Genomic DNA, 10,035 nt, shown 5'->3' with positions numbered 1-10,035 from the left:
ACAACTGGAATCTACAATATCAAAAGAATTTAACTAACATTACAAAAATTTTATTCTCTTTCAAAAATGGCAGTTCCCATCTTTCTTTAGACTTAAGGCTCACGCTCTCTGTCATTCATCCATCCATAAGGCATAGGTTGAGGCAAGAAATATTAAAGTAAAGTATCCTAATCTTTCCAAAGTGGTCGTCCAATAAATTACATTTGCTTCATTTAGCGTTTAATATGCAAAACAAACAGTTACGTCAGTTATTGAAGAGGTTATCTATTGGTCATTACACAATTATATAAAATTCTGTGAAACATCCTACGTAAATTCACTTGGTCATATTTATGCTCTTGGCTTACATTTTAAAACAAACATCATTTCACAAAGTGATTTACCAAGTCCAGTGTTTCCCTAACGTGTATACTCTTTAAACATTTCAAAAATATTGTGTTCTGAAGCGTTATTTGACAAACTGCATTTATATTTACTGTGACAACTAATATTTGTAATGCGAGTTTGCATCGACCACCAATTTTTACTAATGTGCTTGTTCACAGTGTATAAAAATGTAATACATTAAAACATTCAAACCCATAGCATCATTAACAAAGAAAATGACACACAATAATTTTACACAAACACATACACAAATAAAATTCTGAAAATACACAAATATATAAAAACAGTGAAGGTCATCGTGTCATTATAAAAGACAATGTCAAACAATACTTTACATTAATACATACACAAATATTTTCTTAAGACTACCCTGAAAAATAAGTACAAAATGTTTACACAATGATAGATGTCAGAAACTGTTAGTTTGTTGGTGTAACTGTTCAGTGTTCACTGCATTATGCACCTTTTTTATCAAGAGTCACACACTGATTCGGATTTCATAACACACTTTTGTATTCATTTGTGTACGGGGATGAAAGCCACTGTTTTTTTGTGACGTTTGGGACGCGAAGATTACTTGAGATGGGACATGCTGCTTTTACAAGCCAGTCTTTGGACCCTCAGCCGATTGTTGAGTGTGTCAGTTTGCCAGTCTCTCGCAGAATTGATGAAGTGGAAGGATCCTCGGATTATGCAGCCAGGTAAGTGGGTGTATGATTTGAAACAGCCAAGTATTCGTCGAATTTGCACACGGTCTGAGGGAGGTACAGTCAGGAAGGATTGTATAGGTCACCTAGAATTCTTCTGTGTCTGCTAAGAGAAGTGTTATTGTATCTAGTTTTCAAGTTGTTCGTGTTTCTTCTTTTACTACACTCCTGAAAATTGAAATAAGAACACCGTGAATTCATTGTCCCAGCAAGGGGAAACTTTATTGACACATTCCTGGGGTCAGATACATCACATGATCACACTGACAGAACCACAGGCACATAGACACAGGCAACAGAGCATGCACAATGTCGGCACTAGTACAGTGTGTATCCACCTTTCGCAGCAATGCAGGCTGCTATTCTCCCATGGAGACGATCGTAGAGATGCTGGATGTAGTCGTGTGGAACGGCTTGCCATGCCATTTCCACCTGGCGCCTCAGTTGGACCAGCGTTCGTGCTGGACGTGCAGACCGCGTGAGACGACGCTTCATCCAGTCCCAAACATGCTCAATGGGGGACAGATCCGGAGATCTTGCTGGCCAGGGTAGTTGACTTACACCTTCTAGAGCACGTTGGGTGGCACGGGATACATGCGGACGTGCATTGTCCTGTTGGAACAGCAAGTTCCCTTGCCGGTCTAGGAATGGTAGAACGATGGGTTCGATGACGGTTTGGATGTACCGTGCACTATTCAGTGTCCCCTCGACGATCACCAGTGGTGTACGGCCAGTGTAGGAGATCGCTCCCCACACCATGATGCCGGGTGTTGGCCCTGTGTGCCTCGGTCGTATGCAGTCCTGATTGTGGCGCTCACCTGCACGGCGCCAAACACGCATACGACCATCAATGGCACCAAGGCAGAAGCGACTCTCATCGCTGAAGACGACACGTCCCCATTCGTCCCTCCATTCACGCCTGTCGCGACACCACTGGAGGCGGGCTGCACGATGTTGGGGCGTGAGCGGAAGACGGCCTAACGGTGTGCGGGACCGTAGCCCAGCTTCATGGAGACGGTTGCGAATGGTCCTCGCCGATACCCCAGGAGCAACAGTGTCCCTAATTTGCTGGGAAATGGCGGTGCGGTCCCCTACGGCACTGCGTAGGATCCTACGGTCTTGGCGTGCATCCGTGCGTCGCTGCGGTCCGGTCCCAGGTCGACGGGCACGTGCACCTTCCGCCGACCACTGGCGACAACATCGATGTACTGTGGAGACCTCACGCCCCACGTGTTGAGCAATTCGGCGGTACGTCCACCCGGCCTCCCGCATGCCCACTATACGCCCTCGCTCAAAGTCCGTCAACTGCACATACGGTTCACGTCCACGCTGTCGCAGCATGCTACCAGTGTTAAAGACTGCGATGGAGCTCCGTATGCCACGGCAAACTGGCTGACACTGACGGCGGCGGTGCACAAATGCTGCGCAGCTAGCGCCATTCGACGGCCAACACCGCGGTTCCTGGTGTGTCCGCTGTGCCGTGCGTGTGATCATTGCTTGTACAGCCCTCTTGCAGTGTCCGGAGCAAGTATGGTGGGTCTGACACACTGGTGTCAATGTGTTCTTTTTTCCATTTCCAGAAGTGTATGTTTGTGTTCCTACTCTTCTGTTCATGTTGCCTCTTTCTCTTGATATAACTATTGTATTTTGGATAAGGATATCGGTAATTGTGGACAGGTAGGTTATCTGTTTGGTGACACTATACATGGAACTTGAGTTGTGTGTGGCTCAGATTCCTCAGAAGTCAATACCAGGTGAATGACTGCCTCTGTCTGGCAGAGGACCGCAAACACTGTTGACAGTTCTGTACAGCTAGTAGCAGTTCCTGTAGGCTTACTTGACTGTATTATGTGTGCAATTGGTTTATTTCGTCTCCATCGTTTAGTACAATACTGGAGACAAGTCATTAGTGGCCGTTTAAAAACAACTCTGCTGCATTGGCCGCATTACCTGATGCCATTGTCTGCCGCTCGGTCGAGGTCTTCGGGCAGCCGATGAATAGCCCACGCCCGTGTCTGCCCATATCTGCCGCGACATGACTAATGGAGCCCCTTGCATCTGGACTGTTCCTTCCGCACACAGTGTTGTTGCTTCCAGTGTGTCTCGAAAAGTTTTTTTTTTGCTCATCCTGTGCTCACTAATGTCCACAATTAGTTTCTGATTTACAAAAAATACTGTAATACTATACAATACATAATACAATTTATTGAAATTTTTGAAATATAACATTTTAAGATGTATTCACTAGTGAGGTCATTTATCTTTACATTTATTGTTGTTTGAGTTGTACAATCACCCAAGATGCTCAAATATTTACTGTTATTATTATAATAAAGATTTAATGTACAAAATTAATGTTAATTATAAAGTAAGACACATCTACCTATGTCAATGAATTATTAAATGTCTGTTGGAACCTGTATACCTATAAAAATACATGTTCATTAGTTGTTCATACAATAATAGAATTAATCCTCACCAAATCCCAATGTTAATAGTTGCAAATACTACTTGTTAAACCATTTGTTAAACTACTTGTTAAACTACTAGCCAGTAGGATGTTTGTACTGGTCCAACTACTACACTGTCTTGGGTATCACAAGATCTTCCAATCTCATGGCTCTTGGTTCCATCGTAGCTGTCGCTGTGAATATCTGTGAACAATAAAGTGCATGTCTGCACACACAAACACACACAGATGAATGATTAGGTGGGCCACTACTTCATTTCATGCTCCTGGCGTGCTTCCTGTGGACAATAATACTGCATAGCAAGTTTAGTGCAATTACTGATCTTTTATTTCAATCACGCTTTCGCATACCTTTTCTAATGGTTTTACTCAGTAATGCCTTCACTTCTCTGTTGCCCTTTCTCGGATCTGCTGTTGTTACCTTTCTCTGATGGTCTCTTCTTTTCATCTTAACAAAGTTACCTTTTATTTTAGTAGTGGTACCTGAAAATATAAAGATTTTAGTACGTTGTATAAAATCACTGCTCATCAACACGACTGCCGTGTCCTTATGTATTACCCTCTGTGACCTGTGCTTCAAAAAATGGTTCAAATGGCTCTGAGCACTATGGGACTCAACTGCTGAGGTCATTAGTCCCCTAGAACTTAGAACTAGTTAAACCTAACTAACCTAAGGACATCACAAACATCCATGCCCGAGGCAGGATTCGAACCTGCGACCGTATTAGTCTTGCGGTTCCAGACTGCAGCGCCTTTAACCGCACGGCCACTTCGGCCGGCCCTGTGCTTCGAACATACAGCTTCGTACTGTTCCTTTATTACATTTTACCTGTCTATATCCCCTTATCACACTTCGGTTTCATGTTCCTCTAACACTCAAATGATATTTCGGTGCGCTCATACGGAATTCCTCAGAACTGGCCACCATTTACACAATTATTCTGTCTCTTTGGACAGCATAAATACAACTTTCCCATACAAATAACGGTGCGTTCTCGCGTAGACACGTGGAGCTGGCCATCTATTCAACTCCCGTTTCTCTGAATGGAGACAAATCATATTTGGACGACACACCTGCGTGTCACTGCAAAATCTATTAGCAGATCAGTCATTTATGATCCTTTTGCTAAACATGTGAAATAGACACTCATTTCTTTTTTTTTACTGACGTTCTCTCCTCTATTCATACATCTTTACAAAGTTTTTGCAGTACCACACGCACTTAATTTCACTTTATTCCTTCAAGGACAGATAGCACATCTTAAACTCTGAACACCTTCTAAAATTGGACGCTCAGCTTGCTGTGCACATAGTTATAACCTACCAAGAAACATGCCCTAATTTTCTTACCCACGACATCCTGCCCTTTTATATACTGTAGTACCTCTTTTAACGTGATAATATTATAGAGAGTTTGATAAATCTACAGATCCCTTCAGTGTCATACTTAACTTAATTGCTAGCTACATACAATATACTTTACTCCTTATTCTACGCTATTTTGCCGTACTCTCCCACGGTTGGGTGGTCTAATTTCAACTGATTGTTCCCGATTCCTGTTGCTATTCCTTCCACCCCATCTTTGGTCCGACCGTTGACGAGTTTCTCTATTGTCGCCCCATGATGCGCCATTATTTTGTGGCTCCCATCTCCGGTCATTTTGTTGCCTATATTCTGTGCCATAGTTCCTCCTCTGTCCATTATTCCCACTACGATCTCTCTGGTCCATGTTTTGGCGAGGCGGATGATTTACATTGTTTTGCCAATTACGGCCTCTATTATTCCCTCAGTTGTTCTCCCTTCTTTCACCTTGCACGTCTCTCTGCCTATGTTTTTATCGCGCCTGCTGCTCGTTGAAAGCGAACTCCAACTCCCTTAGGATTCCTTTGAACCCTTCTACATCACTTCCACATTGGCTGACGAGTGTTTGCCGGAAATTGGCAACTTCATGTAATATAATTGTATGATCTCAGCCAGTGGGCATGGGTCGTCCAAATACTGATTTTTTGGTCAAGTTTTCGAATAACTTCACCGGACTACGGAACCCTGAACTCTCCAAGTCTCTGCTCATCATTGTTTTCTGCTTAATCCTATCCTGTGTCTCCTTGGACCAGTATTTGTTTAAAAATGCGTCCCGAAACTCTTCGTATGACGTGCACGTGTTTGCAATGTTCCGCATGCATTCCGCCATTGTTCCCTCGATATGTGAACATACGAAGCCCAGAGGCCAGTGAGGAGGTAACGATAAATCATATTGACCAATAAAGGTTTTCAGGTGTAAAACATTACCCTCGTCTTTGTGATGCTCAGATTTTCGTACAGAGATAAAATGCTTAAAATCGAAAATTTGATTATAGTTTCTTCCGGCTCGGCCTATCACATTCTCACTTGGCGCTAACGTTCCCATTCTACTGTTACCTTGGGCATCTCCTCTTCTGTTCCCTGTCACGTTTTCCTCACTGGAAAAATGTTACGTGGTGTGCATTATGGGACAACAATTATACATATGAAATTTCATAGCTATTCTCCGTATTCGCAGTTTGCGACCCAGTTGTGCCCTTTGTAGAAGCGGGGCTCATATCTCTAGCGATATTTCGTTGCTCTGCAGATACGATTTCAGTTTGTAGTTGACAAGCAACTCTTACATTCGAGCACATTCTAATGTCGTTTGGGCTTGGACATGATCCTGAAGAGTTTGAACTGTCTCTTTCGGTTTCTGCTTTTACCAAATCGCCTACTATTTCTTTTCTGAGAGGTGATTTTTATCTTGCTTCCTACCTGACTTCCTGAGATAATTGCTTAATTTCGCTCTGTATGTTCTGTTTAAATTGGGAGAGCTCCTCGGTCAATGCCTTATTTGGTGCAATTTCTGTCTTCTGCAGCTGCGTTATTTCTACTTGTTTCACGCGCCTCTGTAGTTTCGTTAATGCACCTCTACCTACCTTTGTCGTGTTTTCCGTCTTCTCTACTGTTTCAAGAGCAATCCACTTTGAACTCTTCGCTTCTAATACCGCCTCGTTCGCAGTTCTTCTGACCTCCGCAATCTCACGTTCTAGTTTTGTTCGGAGCAACACTACCTCATTTTTCACTTCCCTCGTTTCATGTTTTATGGACTGAATCTCGGCACTAAGGTTATGAATTTTATTTCCCATTTCTGAGCTAACCTTCTGCATTTCAGCACTAACGTTTTGAATTTTACTTCCCATTTCAGAGCGTACTTCATGATTCCCCTTTTTTATTTGGCTTACCAATTCCTTTAGGTACGCAAGGATGTCCAACACACCTGCGTTATCTAAATCTTCTCTCCTATTGTGACTTCCTCTTCCTGTACTCTTAGATGATCTTCTCCCCTTTTCCCTTTCCATTTCTTGGTATTCAAGAAAGTCATCATCGCGTGCCCATGATATGCTGCCTCGTGACGATGCCTCTGACGGCGATCTACCACTGTTCTTAGTTGTTCTGCGTTCACTTTGACTTCCTATATCTTTACGATTGCCTCAGTGTGCCGCTGTTCCTCATCTTTGCTATCAGATTGCCCACCACGGGATCGACTGTGTCTATCAACCTCAAAAAAATTCTCTTGGATCAGTATTCTCTTCACCAGTGCCTTGTGCTGCTCACATAGCTAACGCTTTCTCATCCCATAGGCTTTCTTGACTACCTCGTGGATCTGCCATTTCTATATTGTTACAACTAGTGCTCTGTTGTGCTACTAAGCGCGCTTTCGCCCTAGTTAACATGCACTGATCCCTGGTTACAATTCTCCCTTAACATACACTCAATTTACAATACCCACATTTATTATGTAAGGGCACGTAAGATAAATACCTACAACAAAGAAGGTAAACTAATGGCAACGTTGTGAACAAGCAGTGTCGTTACAATACAACAAAATACACTGACACATTACGTAACATAAATCAATAAATTGCAGCCAGTGGGCTGAAGCGCAACGCCTCTGAAAAGAAATACAATAAATACACAAATATTATTTTTAATGTTATCGCGTGACTTTACCACTGAAAACTATACACGCAAGCGGGTGATCACTATCAATAACACCTAAACATTAAATGGGGAAAAAGTTTTTGAAAATTTCCGAGGTTTCAAACCACTTTATGACTACTATCAGAAGACTCTAAGTAGGTTCCTGGCAGGGTAAGCCATATCCATGATGCTACTTCAGGCGGGTGTAAAATGAATGTTGTTGTTGTTGTGGTCTTCAGTCCTGAGACTGGTTTGATGCAGCTCTCCATGCTACTCTTTCCTGTGCAAGCTTCTTCATCTCCCAGTACCTACTGCAACCTACATCCTTCTGAATCTGCTTAGTGTATTCATCTCTTGGTCTCCCTCTACGATTTTTACACTCCACGCTGCCCTCCAATGCTAAATTTGTGATCCCTTGATGCCTCAAAACATGTCCTACCAATCGATCCCTTCTTCTAGTCAAGTTGTGCCACAAACTCCTCTTCTCCCCAATTCTATTCAATACCTCCTCATTAATTATGTGATCTACCCATCTAATCTTCAGCATTCTTCTGTAGCACCACGTTTCGAAAGCTTCTATCCTCTTCTTGTCCAAACTATGTATCGTCTATGTTTCACTTCCATACATGGCTACACTTCATACAAATACTTTCAGAAACGACTTCCTGACACTTAAATCTATACTCGATGTTAACAAATTTCTCTTCTTCAGAAACGATTTCCTTGCCATTGCCAGTCTACATTTTATATCCTCTCTACTTCGACCGTCATCAGTTATTTTAATCCCTAAATAGCAAAACTCCTTTACTACTTTAAGTGTCTCATTTCCTAATCTAATCCCCTCGGCATCCGCCCGATTTAATTTGATTACATTCCATTATCCTCGTTTTGCTTTTGTTGATGTTCATCTTATATCCTCCTTTCAAGACACTGTCCATTCCATTCAACTGCTCTTCCAAGTCCTTTGCTGTCTCTGACAGAATTACAATGTCATCGGCGAACCTCAAAGTTTTTACTTCTTCTCCATGAATTTAATACCTACTCTGAATTTTTCTTTTGTTTCCTTTACTGCTTGCTCAATATGCAGATTGAATAACATCGGGGAGAGGCTACAACGCTGTCTCACTCCTTTCCCAACCACTGCTTCCCTTTCATGCCCTTCGACTCTTATAACTGCCATCTGGTTTCTGTACAAATTGTAAATAGCCTTTCGCTCCCTGTATTTTACCCCTGCCACCTACAGAATTTGAAAGAGAGTATTCCAGTTAACGTTGTCAAAAGCTTTCTCTAAGTCTACAAATGCTAGAAACGTAGGTTTGCCTTTCCTTAATCTTTCTTCTAAGATAAGTCGTAAGGTTAGTATTGCCTCACGTGTTCCAACATTTCTACGGAATCCAAACTGATCTTCCCCGAGGTCCGCTTCTACCAGTTTTTCCATTCGTCTGTAAAGAATTCGCGTTAGTATTTTGCAGCTGTGACTTATTAAACTGATAGTTCGGTAATTTTCACATCTGTCAAAACCTGCTTTCTTTGGGATTGGAATTATTATATTCTTCGTGAAGTCTGTGGGTATTTCGCCTGTCTCATACATCTTGCTCACCAGATGATAGAGTTTTGTCATGCCTGGCTCTCCCAAGGCCATCAGTAGTTCTAATGGAATGTTGTCTACTCCCGGGACCTTGTTTCGACTCAGGTCTTTCAGTGCTCTGTCAAACTCTTCACGCAGTATCTTATCTCCCATTTCATCTTCATCTACATCCTCTTCCATTTCCATAATATTGTCCTCAAGTACATCACCCTTGTATAAACCTTCTATATACTTCTTCCACCTTTCTGCCTTCCCTTCTTGGTTTAGAACTGGGTTGCCATCTGAGCTCTTGATATTCATACAAGTGGTTCTCTTCTCTCCAAAGGTCTCTTCAATTTTCCTATAGGTAGTATCTATCTTTCCCCTAGTGAGACAAGCCTCTACATCCTTACATTTGTCCTCTAGCCATCCCTGCTTAGCCATTTTGCACTTCCTGTCGATCTCATTTTTGAGATGTTTGTATTACCTTTTGCCTGCTTCATTTACTGCATTTTTATATTTTCTCCTTTCATCAACTAAATTCAATATTTCTTCTGTTACCCAAGGATTTCTACTACCCCTCATCTTTTTACCTACTTGACCCTCTGCTGCCTTCACTACTTCATCCCTCAGAGCTACCCATTCTTCTTCTTCTGTATTTCTTCCCCCATTCCTGTCAGTTGTTCCCTTATGCTCTCCCTGAAACTCTGTCCAACCTCTGGTTCTTTCAGTTTATCCAGGTCCCATCTCCTTAAATTCCCGCCTTTTTGCAGTTTCTTCAGTTTCAATCTGCAGTTCATAACCAATAGATTTTGGTCAGAATCCACATCTGCCCCTGGAAATGTCTTACAATTTAAAACCTGGTTCCTAAATCTCTGTCTTACCATTATATAATCTATCTGATACCTTTTAGTATC

This window comes from Schistocerca americana, chromosome 6 (genome assembly GCF_021461395.2).
Source record: "Schistocerca americana isolate TAMUIC-IGC-003095 chromosome 6, iqSchAmer2.1, whole genome shotgun sequence".
Taxonomy (NCBI): domain Eukaryota; kingdom Metazoa; phylum Arthropoda; class Insecta; order Orthoptera; family Acrididae; genus Schistocerca; species Schistocerca americana.
Note: the sequence above shows the minus strand (reverse complement) of the source record.